This window comes from Dermacentor andersoni, chromosome 6 (genome assembly GCF_023375885.2).
Source record: "Dermacentor andersoni chromosome 6, qqDerAnde1_hic_scaffold, whole genome shotgun sequence".
NCBI classification, from domain to species: Eukaryota; Metazoa; Arthropoda; class Arachnida; order Ixodida; family Ixodidae; genus Dermacentor; species Dermacentor andersoni.
The window spans coordinates 50182801-50195090 of NC_092819.1; the positions used below are offsets into that span (position 1 = coordinate 50182801).

The 12290-nt window shown below is 46.9% G+C and overlaps 1 protein-coding gene across 1 annotated transcript in view; it reads left to right on the top strand.

Moving 5' to 3' along the window:
* gukh (NHS actin remodeling regulator GUK-holder) overlaps window positions 1-12290 on the top strand; it is a 249015-nt gene that overhangs the window by 117463 nt on the left and 119262 nt on the right. The gene's annotated exons all lie outside the window — the stretch shown is intronic.

Sequence of the window (12290 nt, forward strand, 5' to 3'; positions counted from 1 at the left end):
TCGCGTGTACCGAAGGACAGGCGTATACAAAGACAGACAGAAGGAACAAACGGCGTTCGTGCTGTTTTTTTTTTTTTTTCGTTCTTTATTTTGTCCGAGTTTGTATGCGTGTCTTTCAGTAGTTAATCGGGTTTTAGCATATTTAATTGCAGTCGACAATCTTCCCATCTACTTTATCTTGCAAAGTTTTACCTATTCTTGTAATGACTCAGGCCCCATAGGGGCCTTCCCGCCAGGCTCATTTCGACCGCCGACCAGTTGCGCAACCGACGAGAATGCCGTCTCCTGTCGTGAAATAAAATGTTGCCGGCGCAGTCTTCACATCGTGCGTCAGCTAATATCGTCCCAGTAACAGCCTTGACGACTACGCTATGGCAGGCTCTTTTCGTCACACATACAGAGCGGTATTGAGTTGCATTCACCGCTGTTATCGCCTGCCAAGACTTACATCCTGTCTTCCACCCCTCCATCTCCTCTTCCTCCTCTTCCTGCTCCTTTTTCACTTCCTTTACGCGGCTCGCCAGCGACTCGGTACGTGCCGGCGTTTTCAAAGTGGACGATCGCGAGCCCACTCCAAGCTCGTGCGTAGTATATATATATATATATATATATATATATATATATATATATATATATATATATATATATATATATATATATATATAAACATTTTGGATTTCTCTGTCCTTCTTCTTCTTCTTCATTTCTAGTCCTCTTCTCGTTCTGCGTGCGCTGGCGCTGGCATCTCTCGCAACGGGAGCCCACCCCTCCTATACACACCGTCGGGATGCCGCCAGATAGCTCTTCTTTTACGGTCGCGCGACGTGACCGCGGTCCCGGCCCGTGCGTGCGAGTCAAGCCGAAGGGAGAATGAATTCCCGCCCCTCCCCTGACGCCCCAGTGCACGCCGAACGCGCGACGTATTCTTTCTTTATTGCGTGCCGACTGCTGGGCCTTGGTTCGTATACAGACGCGAGGAGGGCGTGCAGCTTCCTACAAAACATGCTAGAGGCAACTCTGGTGCAAGCGTCTGCACACGGGAGGTCCAAGTATGCGGCGGTTGCAGAAACCAGTGTGCGGAAGCAGTAAAATTTGTTGCTGGGCGAGTTTGTTGAATACCGAGCAATGCACGTACGTTAGCGCGACGGTGAAAAAAAAAGAATACTTAGGAAAGAGGGAGTAGAAAGAAATAGAGCTGACGCTCCGTTTCCTTTTTCTCCCTCATTCAGTCATTCTTTCCTTGTAGCGTGCTAATATGCATTCCTCAGTATGAGGAGTTATCCGTAGTAAGTTCGAGGATTTGCCTAAGCTTCATCCTTGAGGCCTCGGAACCACGTTTTGAATTTGCAGGTTGATAGTAAACATTAGTAAACAAATATATATTGCGTCATACACGCAATTTTATTCCCAGTGACTATGCGTATGAGCAGTAACTTATCGCCTTCACAAGTTAAAAAAGAAGACAACGATTGCTTGGAAATTAGGGAAGATTAAGCGTAGTCAATAGCGCCTAAGGAGCGCTTAAGGCCGCAGACACGATCAGTTAAATCCACGCACCACCCGTCGCGTTGCTACGTTAGCCGATAAGATACCTCAATGACAGCGCCGCCGAGAGCCGGGCATTCTAAAAACAGTGTAGACCCTTCGGGGTGTATGTATACCTTTGTTTCACGACAACACTCTAAAAAAAAAGTATACATATACTTTGGGGCGTACCTTGTCCCCCAAACAATTGTCGTCATCCGTCTGATTTCGTTTCCTTTCTTGAAAACTATGCGCCCGCCGTATACTTTCCTGTCAAGGATGCAATGCCAGGTCTGATAACGCGCGTGCCGTTCGCGGCCTCTAAGTACCGGGTACGCAAGTTAAAGAAATGCGCGCAAGATAGACGACAATTATCGTTGGGGAACAAAGATACGCCTCGACGCGTGCAAACTGTTTTCGGAGTGTCACATTAAGGCATCCTATACGTATATAGCGGAACGATCGCAGCGCCAGAGTTCCCTCTCGTATTTTTTTTTTCTTATATAGAAGAATACGCCAGGAAGACGGTTCTATTACAATGCGTCGTCGTTGCGTACTGTCGGATTTCTCACTTCTTTGTTCTCTTTAACTGTGGGGGCGCGGTTCGAGAGCGCCGTGGCAGCGTCAGTCCACGTGCTATGTCTCACCCTCGTGCTGTGGAACGTTCCTCCATTCATTGCACCACCTCGACTCACGGAATTGGATGGCAGCAGCAGCCCTGGACAGAAGTGTAGTCGCTGCACTTCATTGACACTCGGCGGCAATTCTCGAGAAACACAGCGTCGGCCAAGGGGGCGGTGCTGTGTTCGATTCGATGGAGTGGAGGAAATGCTTCGAGTCGAGGATCGTTTGAGAATACGGGAGTTGGGGTCGCCGTGGTGCGGCGTGCCACTATATATAGTGTGGTTTAGCGTACCGCATTTTGCTGTCGCTATCGTCCTGACCTCCTGCAATCCTTTAATGTGTACCAGCTCTGCGGGCGCGGAGAGATATAGATAGATGAGGAGACAGGGAGGGTCACCCAGAAGACATCTCCGGTTCGCTTATACCTGTGCAATAATTAAGATAGTCTGTCCAGTTCGAAGTCTAGCCAGCGGGCAATCCTGGACACGTAGCGGTAAATTATTGACACTGCAGTAAAACCTCGTTATAACGAAGTTGAAGAGGGAGCCTGCATTACTTCGTTGTATCCATTACTTTGTTATATCAATTATTGCATGTACTGCAATATGGATCTTTATGGGGATTTCGAGGGGAGTTTTACTTCGTTATGCCCTATATTTCGTTATAACGACGTTTGACTATATACCGCTGTGCTAAAGACTGAAACGGCGGCCATTACTGCGCTATTAAGTTCCGAAAAACAGCATATTCTACTTCCATTCAACTTTGTGACTACACATTGAACAGGGACTGAAACTTGGAACAACCATGTGGACACGTGCCGGTTCTGCTTCCTTTCCTGTCCTTTATGCGATGCTGGTAATTTGAATGGGTTCTTTCCAAACTGTCGAATTCGGCTTCCTATGTATGCCACACGCTGTATTATAGTTATACCTCTGTGCGGTGGGTCGTTTGATTTGTAGAGTAGTTGCGTGGGCACCGGTCTCTAAAACCGCAGCTGGTTCCTATTTCAATCTGGCGAGAGAGCACGTTCGGCTTTCTGTGACTACCACGTGATTTTTCTCTTGGTACCGAATGAAGTTGCGTGCAGACTACGACCAACGGTTTCAATCCGAACATGGAGCACGTTCGAATTTCTCCGCCATCTTCTTCGGATCAGCCGCATTGCTTGTTTGTTTGTTTGTTTGTTTTGGCTTGCTAGCTGGCTGGCTGGCTGCGTGGATTGTTTTTCTTCATAGGGTTGCCCGGTGACTCCGAATACTATTTTTTTTTTTTTTTATGTATTATCCGCGGGAGAACTGCGCGTTGTTGTGGTCACGAACCTCGAATGGCCTTCGTGGACCGTGCTTTTGTGATCTGATGTATAGACGCCGACAGCATTGCGCATCACTTTTTGCTTTCTTTCTTTTCTCTTTAGAGTATCTTTGCGCTTTGAAGGCCGGGTTCTACTGACAAACGTGCAATTTTAGGGAATAAGTGAGCGATTTTTGTTCCGCATTTAGCCGTTCTTGCCAAACCAGAACAAAAGGGGAAGTAATGTTTAACTAAACGTGTAGATTGATTTGAATGGCATTTCATTCAGCCCCATTCCAGCTTTGATCTTGTATGATTCCATATTTTGTCCTATGAAAGTCTTTTATAGATTAGTTCTAAAATTGCACTTCCTAATATTCTACCATTTCAAATGTGCAAGGATAAACTAACTTTTCTGCGAATGAATCCTTTGCGAAGTGCTTAATGAGTTAGTCTGAATGAAGTGAGCTTCCCGAAATTGTATGTCCGACCTACTGGAGGTGGGATCTGAGTAGAAAAGTGTCAGCGGTGACAGCTGAACATATCTTGAAATGTGCCGGACATACTATACGAAAGTTATATGTTTCTAGACAAGCAGGCGCACAGTACACGCAAAGATAGCGGACGACAAAGTCCTTCTTCAACGTTAGCTGCTTTGAGCAACCATTGTCGCCAAGTAGCTTGCCAAGTAACTACTGGAAACTTGCCAAAGTGTATAAATCTTGCCTTTAGAGAAAATTCGTGCCCTTAGGGCGTGTATTGACAGTGATGTCAACGCCGAAGACATCTTGGCGATATCGATATATCTGCAGCTTGGCTAGTATACCGCGAAATAACGCGGATTTATGCATTATATCCACGGATTTATCCTCCTGAACGTTCCTCATATTCCTTATTCATGTGGCTTTGCACTGGCCATCGAGTTTGTATACGGCGCGCTATCGACCTCAGAGGCCATGATGCAGCGAGCTGACGGCCACAACCACCGATGGAGACTCCCTCTCCCATCCCTTCAATTCTATCTATAGCGAGGTCTTCGCTCAACCGAAGAGCGAGAGCTCGTTTGTTAGAGATTCGCACTAGACGGTGGTCAGGGCCATTTCGTCTTGCGTTTCTGTAGCACAGATTACGTATACGTATATGACAGGACTACAGTTTGAAGGCCTCGTTAGAGCGCTTCCTTATTGTTCTCGTTCCCGCCTAACGAGGGCTGTTCGTGATCGTAGATATATTTCTTCTCGCCCGTTTTGTACGTTTGTGCGTGTGTGTGTGCTTACGATTGTGTAACGTTATCTCTTGCTCGGACATCCATCTCGCGATCAGTGGATGAATATATGTGCAGAGAGAGAGAGAGAGAGAGAGAGAGAAACTCGTGCGCGTCGAGACGGCGGGCTCGTTAGCGTCGATAATGCATCGCCGCAGTTGTAGAGCGGAGAGCCTTATCTGTGCGACGTATCGGACAAGCCGGAGTACTGGAGGCGGCGCGCGAAATCGATGGTTTCGCACTCGCGGGACCGGCCGGCTTTCCGAAGCGGCCCCGCCCCCCGGCCTGAACTGCGCGCGACGCGTTTTCTGCGCGCTCATATGCATTCGTGAATACATTTTTTACTTGCTTCTTTGCTTGCTTGCTTGCTCGTCTGTATGCTATCGCGTGGACGCCTGTTCATCTCGTGACCCTTCGTGCCTCATTGTGTGCTGTTGACTCATTTGACCTGAATCCCAACGCGCTGGCTCAGCGGCTGAGTCCTGCTGCTGCTGAGCATGATGTCGCGGGTTCGATTCCCGACATCGGCAGCCGCGTTCTAGATGGGAGGCGTGCTTTTTGTATGTTAAACTACCGCAGGAGATGGAAATCAATCCGGACCGCTACCTACCATGGCGTCTCATTGTTCAATGTGTTGCTTTGGGACGTCAGTCAGTCAGTCGGTTGGTCGGTCACAGTCAACTCGGTCGGTTAGTTAGTCAGTTAGTTAGTTGCCCTTAATTGAGTGAAGCCTGAGCTTTCCAGTAAGACACGAAGACGTGCGACGCGTCTAAATGATTGCTTCAACTTTTCTAACCTAAATGAAACATTTAAGGAAACTTGCTGAAGCGAACATTGAAAAGACAAATCATTCGCCGGATCGTACTAAAGCAAGGGGATTCGTGCATCCGTTCTCTTTCTCATTAAGTAATTTCTTTTTGTTTGTTTTTGATGAAAGCCAAAGATTCTTTTCTCGTTCGTTATTCATTATGATCTGCTCGCTATCTAACCATCATCTTTCAAAAGCCCCTCAATACCGGCATTGTTCCATTCTCATGGAAGCTGGCCAAAGTACATCCACTATTCAAATCTGGTAATAAACAGCTCTTATCTAATTATAGACATATTTCATTACCATCATATTCATGTAAGATGCTGGAGCACATAATTCACAAACATATAATGGAATTTCTGGAATCTAATAACACGCTTTCTAACTTTCAGCACGGTTTTAGGGAAGGTTTCAGCACCTTAACACAACTAGTTGAATTCTCACACGACATTCTCTGCGCCCTTGATATCGGCACCCAGGTCGACACTATATTTATAGATTTTTCCAAGGCTTTCGATACTGTACTGCATTCTAATCCCTTAACAAAGCTTAACATGATCTTGAAAAATTCTCACTTGGTTAGCGGGATTGCCAGTTTCCGTTCTCATCGGTCATGATTCGTATGTTATAATTCAACTAATTCTTCTTCTGTTGACGTGTCATCTGGTGTACCCCAAGGGTCGGTTCTTGGTCCTTTTCCATTTCTACTATATTAATGACGTACCTCGAAGCGTCACTTCACACATATATGCCTTTATGCGGACGACTGTGTTTTGTATCGCGTGATTAACACACCAGAAGATCATCTTGAACTAAATTCCTCATTTGTCAGCTTCTGTACCTGGTGCAACACTTGGCAAATGAAAATAAATTTTACTAAAACTGTGATAATGTCATTTTTTAATAGTGGCTCTCCTTCATTGATCAATTACACTTTCAACGACTGATCCTTGCACAGGGTCTCGGAATACAAGTATCTTGGCGTCATATTTACCACTAACATGTCCTAGTCAAAACACATTAATTTCAATTGCACTAAAACAATCAGTAAGCTCGGGTATTTGAGGCGCAATTTCAACAATTCTCCATAGGAAACTAAGTTACTAATGTATAAAACTTTAATTCGCCCAATCCTAGATTATGCTTCTCCTGTCTGGAACCCTCATAAGCAGTGCGACATGAACTCCATTGAGAACATACAACGAAAATTTATTATTAGGTTCATATATGGTCGCTGTGATCACCGTTTTTCACCCTCTCGTGCCTTAATGTAACCCCTTTATCCATACGCCGTCACATTGAGTCATTGAAGTTTCTGCATGGCATCGTCAATTTTTCTTATCGTGTCTCACATCCCATATATATACCTTCAGATATTCCTCGGTCAAGTAGGAGTCACCACAGCCTTAATATTAAGCCCTACTTTGCTCGATGTAATAATTTTAAATACACCTTTTCCCACGTTCTATTGAATTCTGGAACTTAATTCTCGGAACAATTACGTCACTGCCATTAAACGATTTCCTGTTAAGTCATCTAAACCAGATTTTATGTATTTTCTTGTTGTTACAGTGTATTGACTCATCCTCGTTTTTGTACTGACTCTCAATGTTGCTGTTATTTTGAGTTTCATTTGGGTCATCTGCCTTATTTCTCGTGAATTTTTAAATGTTATTGTTTACTTGTTTTTTGTATGGCTTCTTTTTGTCTAACCCACTCCTGCAATAGCCCCACAAAGGGTCTGCAGTATGTGTAAATGAATAAGTAAAATAAATAAATTGCCTCAGCCTGCCAATGAGGAGCTATATCGCCAGGACGACGATTTGCATGCCCTGGTTCTCGTGAATCGAGACATCAAACGTTGTTGTGCAGCCAAAGGTCACCGGCCAATCAGAATCACTTCTCACGTATGCATAATTTAGATGAGACACCTTGCTATAACTCCTGCGCTTCGTCGTGATGATGGAAATTACTGACTTACTCTCGCAGTTCAACATCCAAAGCTGCCGCACGGGGCCGTAAATGACGCCTGTGTGGAGGTCTCCGCGGGTTAGTTCAGACCATCTGGTTTCCCTTCGCGTGAAACCCACACAAGGGTTTTCGCATTCCACCTCCCATCGTTATGCGGCGAGGGATCGAACCCGCGATCACGTGGTCAGCAAGAGAGAGGCCGTGCACGGTACACAGCGGATCGGGTTCGAGCACCTTTCCTGTCGTCTCGCTGCGCGTTCGGTATAGAGTTTCGAGGACGCGCAGTTATCGGTTATCTGACTGCACTATGTCTAAGCTGCTTGTATACTCGCGTTTCGGTGTTTCTCGACCGTGCTGCTCCGAACACCGCTGTGTATACGTGCACGAGCATCAAGTGCAAAGCGCGGGCGCCCAAACTACATGTAGCCGAACTATATAGTAACAACCTGTCCCGGCCGGTCCGTAGCGGTACGCTATTTAGTATGCTGAGGACCACTTAGTCGAGCGAACGGGTCAAGCACTGTTGGCGAACGTACGCGCAATCTGTAAGTAGACGAACGCGCGGGCCTCTGTGTAGCTTACAGATAACAACGGCGCCGCGCAGCTTTCCAGTATACTAGCAGCCCCTGCACCGTTCGTGCTTGAGAGGTTGATTTGCAATTCAGATTTTGACTGCACGTGGGTACCTTGCTCCGCAGTCTACTTCGTTTTCTTTTTTATCCATTCTTATTTTGTCTTTGATACTTGTGCTTTTTTGGGGTCTTAATTGTTGGGGCGTCGGTCTTCTTTCGGTACCGCTCGCGCGCGCGCTTGAGGTTGCCTATATTTGCCTGTCGGTTCTTTCCTTCCGTGTCGGCCATTCTGTTAGCGCCTGATTAAAACCGGCGCGCGTCCGCAGGAACAGTTCTCGTATATGGGGAGGGGGGAGGGGGGGGGGAGGTCCTTTTGCACTTCTTATTTTACTGTACGTTCGTTGTACATGATCGCGTTGGGAACTGGTCTATATAGTATGCGCACACGGCGCTCGAACGCAGGTGTCTCGCCACTGGAGTAATCAATCTCCGAGTTCTTGATAATTAAAATTTCAATCTAGCACATTAGGCGTCGCCGCCGCCCGCTGCGAGAAATCGTGCTGGCGAAAATCATTATCCACATGGCTCGCCCTTTGCGATTGGTTTCACTTTTTTTTGTTTGTTCTTCTTCTTTATGCACTTTATTATGTTTCGCGGCAGCCCCTTGCGTATGTGGTTTTTATTGACGTGCCCGTGACGGCATCAGCTATGCAGCTCTTGCCCATCTTGAACAAGAGGCCAGGCAAGAGCTGTTAAATTACTGCAACCGCCCATGACGTGAAGTCATCCTTCCTCAGCAATGGAAGATTGCTAGACTCGCACCGCTACTCAAACAAGTCGCCTTTCGAACTGAGGTCATATCGCCCTGTTGCCCTGGCAAGCTGCGTATAGGGAAAGTAATGGAAAATATGATTCTTACACGCCAGGAGTGGTATCTTGAACGCCACAATGTGTACCCTGACACCGTGACAGGTTTTCGGCGAGGCAGGTCATCAATAGACAACGCTATTGACCTCACAACATTCATACAACAACAAAAATGCCTCAAGCTCATATCAGTGGCGCTCTTTCTTGGTGTGAAAGGGCCGTACCGCGATGTTACACATGAAGCGATCCTCGAATCATTGGAGGCTGTTGAAATCGGTGGCCGAATGTTTCTGCGGATCTGCGACTGTTTGACCAGAATGTCCTTCTTTGTGCTGACCGAAGATGACCGGACTGCCAACCATTTTAGACACGGTGGCCTCCCACAGGGCGGGGTATTGAGTCTATATTCTCTTTAACCTAGCTATGGTTGGCCTTGCTGAAACGTTACCCAAGACAATTCACCTGTCAATGTACGCTGATAATATTTGTCTTTGGTCTTCTACGGTGGCTCGTCTTCCAGTGCGCGCAAGAATTCAGCGGGCAGCCACCCTCACCTGTTCGTATCTCCACAAACAAGGCCTTAGAGTGTCCGTCGAAAAATGCGCGTTAATCGCGTTTACACGCAAACCCATTGCACCGTACCCTGTTTCTCTCAATGGCCAGGCTATCAAATACTAGAAGTCTCACCGCTTCTTAGGTGTGAATATTGTCAGGGACCTTTCATGGAGCCCCCACTGCATCTACCTGAAACGGATGCTAATTTCGATTGTACATGTGCTGAGGTTCCTGTGCGGAAAAACCTGGGGAACGTCGGTACGATCCATGCTGCAACTGTACAGAGCACTCTTTCTGGTCTCTTTACGGTACAGCTTGCCTGCTTTTGGGGAGCACATGTAGAACAAACATTCATACCCTCAAAAGTTTGCAAAGCCAGAATCTACAGACATGCCTTGTACTATCACAATGCGCCTCGACTCACGCAACTGTCATGCTTACTAGAGACTACTTGGTTCCAACATATACAACGATTGACAACCTTAGTTCGCACATTACTCACTAATCGAGCTTAACCTAGCTAACATTAGTATCTAGTGTCCCTTTAACTCCACAAAGCCCGAAAAGCATTCCATATGAAGGAAATTTAGTACAAATTCTTCACTATTACTTTTTGGCCACGTAGGGGATATTCGCATAAAAAACACAAAGCATTAATTGTTACCTTAGTAGAAATGAATTAGTACAGTAATTGATTAGTAAATTGTTTTCTGAACTATTCACAACTGAATCTTCGCTCCAGCCCTACTAGGCTATACTGCGGGCCTAAACCAAAATTTTGGGGCATCAAACTCAGCGTGTCAAAAACGACACGTTGGGCTTAGTGGGGTTGACAAACGAGGAACGCAAAGACGGAACTTGGCCGATGAATTTGTTTTTGCTTATTCTTTGACTGTGTATATAGCAACGTGTCTTAATCTGAGTTTTCTTTTCTCTTTCTGCAGGTGAGTACTGTTCCCTTCATGGTGCGAACAAGCCTGGTTTGTGCCTACCAATTTTTCGAAGACCACCGGCGACTGCATATAAGTTTCGCCTTGCCGTTTCTATCATGCGTGCCGATGACGCCGCCATGAATTTTGTCGCGCTGGGTGCTGCGCCACCTGTGCCGTATGCACTCGAATGCGTTGGCAACGAAGTGCGTGGAGGCTGAGAAATGATTCGTTATACAGGTCACTTCGTTGTAAAGGACGCGCACCGCGCAACTCACAGTAGAAATGGTGCGGAATTATTTCTTCGTTATACGGGTCATTTCGTTGTAGAAGGTTTTGTCGTAGAGAACTCTGCTGTATAAGCAGTGTTAAATCTAAGCCTATGAGGCTCGTGTTTACGTAAACTATTTTTCAGGCCGTCCAATCAAGAAAATGCCAAACTTTCTTGTAAGTGACTAAACGAAATAAGAAAGTGACGTGTGCGCAGTGCTCAAAAACTGAAACGCGAACGGCAGCAAGGAACAAGCTGATTGAGCATTACGAAAATACCTACGTGTGTCTCGTTCTTTCTGTATTGGCCACTCCCGCTATAGGCGCATTTACGCATCCGTAATGCTCAGATAATTAAGCTGGAATGTTAAAAACGTGTGCCATGGACGGAAAGTCTATCGTCCGGAGCGGATATATGTCTTTCGCTAATGTTTCGGGTGAATGTAAAGATGAAAAACCGTGGCGCTTGATATATGTTTTCCGAATCCGGATATAGCGTGCAATAATTTCCAAGAATGAAATAAAATGGTAGCAGATACAGGTATATGGGCGAGTCCACGCCGTAACATTTGCTCTTTGGGGTCATTTGATGCCCCGATGAGAAAAGTGTGCGGCCTTCACTTGGTATTCGGGCTATCTCTGGTATTTATATAGCTAGACAAAACATGTGTGCACATACGTGTCGGCTCGGCGCTGCGAGCCGCTGTTATTCCAGTTGCGCAGTGCGTCGTAATACTATCAGGGCTGGAGAGAGGAATTACAGAGAACACGAGTTTGCTGGAAAAGGAAAAAAAAAAAAAAAAACTCCGGCAGCGACTGACGTTGCGTGCATTCCCGTCGTACAAACGTGTGCGCCCCAGCACTTCTTTTACAGTTTCCTAAAGTTGTGAAGCGTGCGAGAAACTTTGGGCCGTGCTTGCAGTTATCCTAAGCACATAGCGTGCTAGGGCCATCTTGCGAGCGACTCAGTATCCGCGGGAGGCCTCATCTTTTAACGGCGAAATTCCCCACGCTCTTTCTGCGTTGCTGTGTATGTATATGCGTACAGCATATAAACGGTATGTCTAGCGCAACCCTTCTCGTGACGACGGCGTGCACGGACCTCCCGTTCCACTCGCGTCCGTCGCGGCGAAGGAAACCGAATCCGAAATGGGTGGTCCCGTTAAAGTGCCGAGCAAGCTGGCGCTTTTATACGTCGAGAGTGCGTGCGTGTCTGTGTGCGCAGAGTACACGTCCATGTGTGCCGCGGTATGTACCCCATCGAGAACGTGTACGTACGCCGTTCCTCCCGACTGAGTGTCGTCTTTCGCTCGATTTCGAACGAACGAGCGCGCGAGTGAGAGCGCATCCTCTCACGTCCTTGGAGCCTTGCCAGATGGTGCGAATCGACACTGGTGGCGGCGGCGGCGCTGGGTCGCCGTCTACAGGGCGCCGCTTTTATCGCCACGCCGCCACGCTCCGAGGGAGTCACTGGGAGCTCTGAAGGAGTGACTGGAAGGGAGTCACGTTGAGGCCCGGCATTGCTACCGATGTAGTGGATGTCTTCCTTCCTTTCATTCTTTTACATGCGTGGTAGAGCCTCGGGGGTGCGGATGTGTGCGCGCGAGATA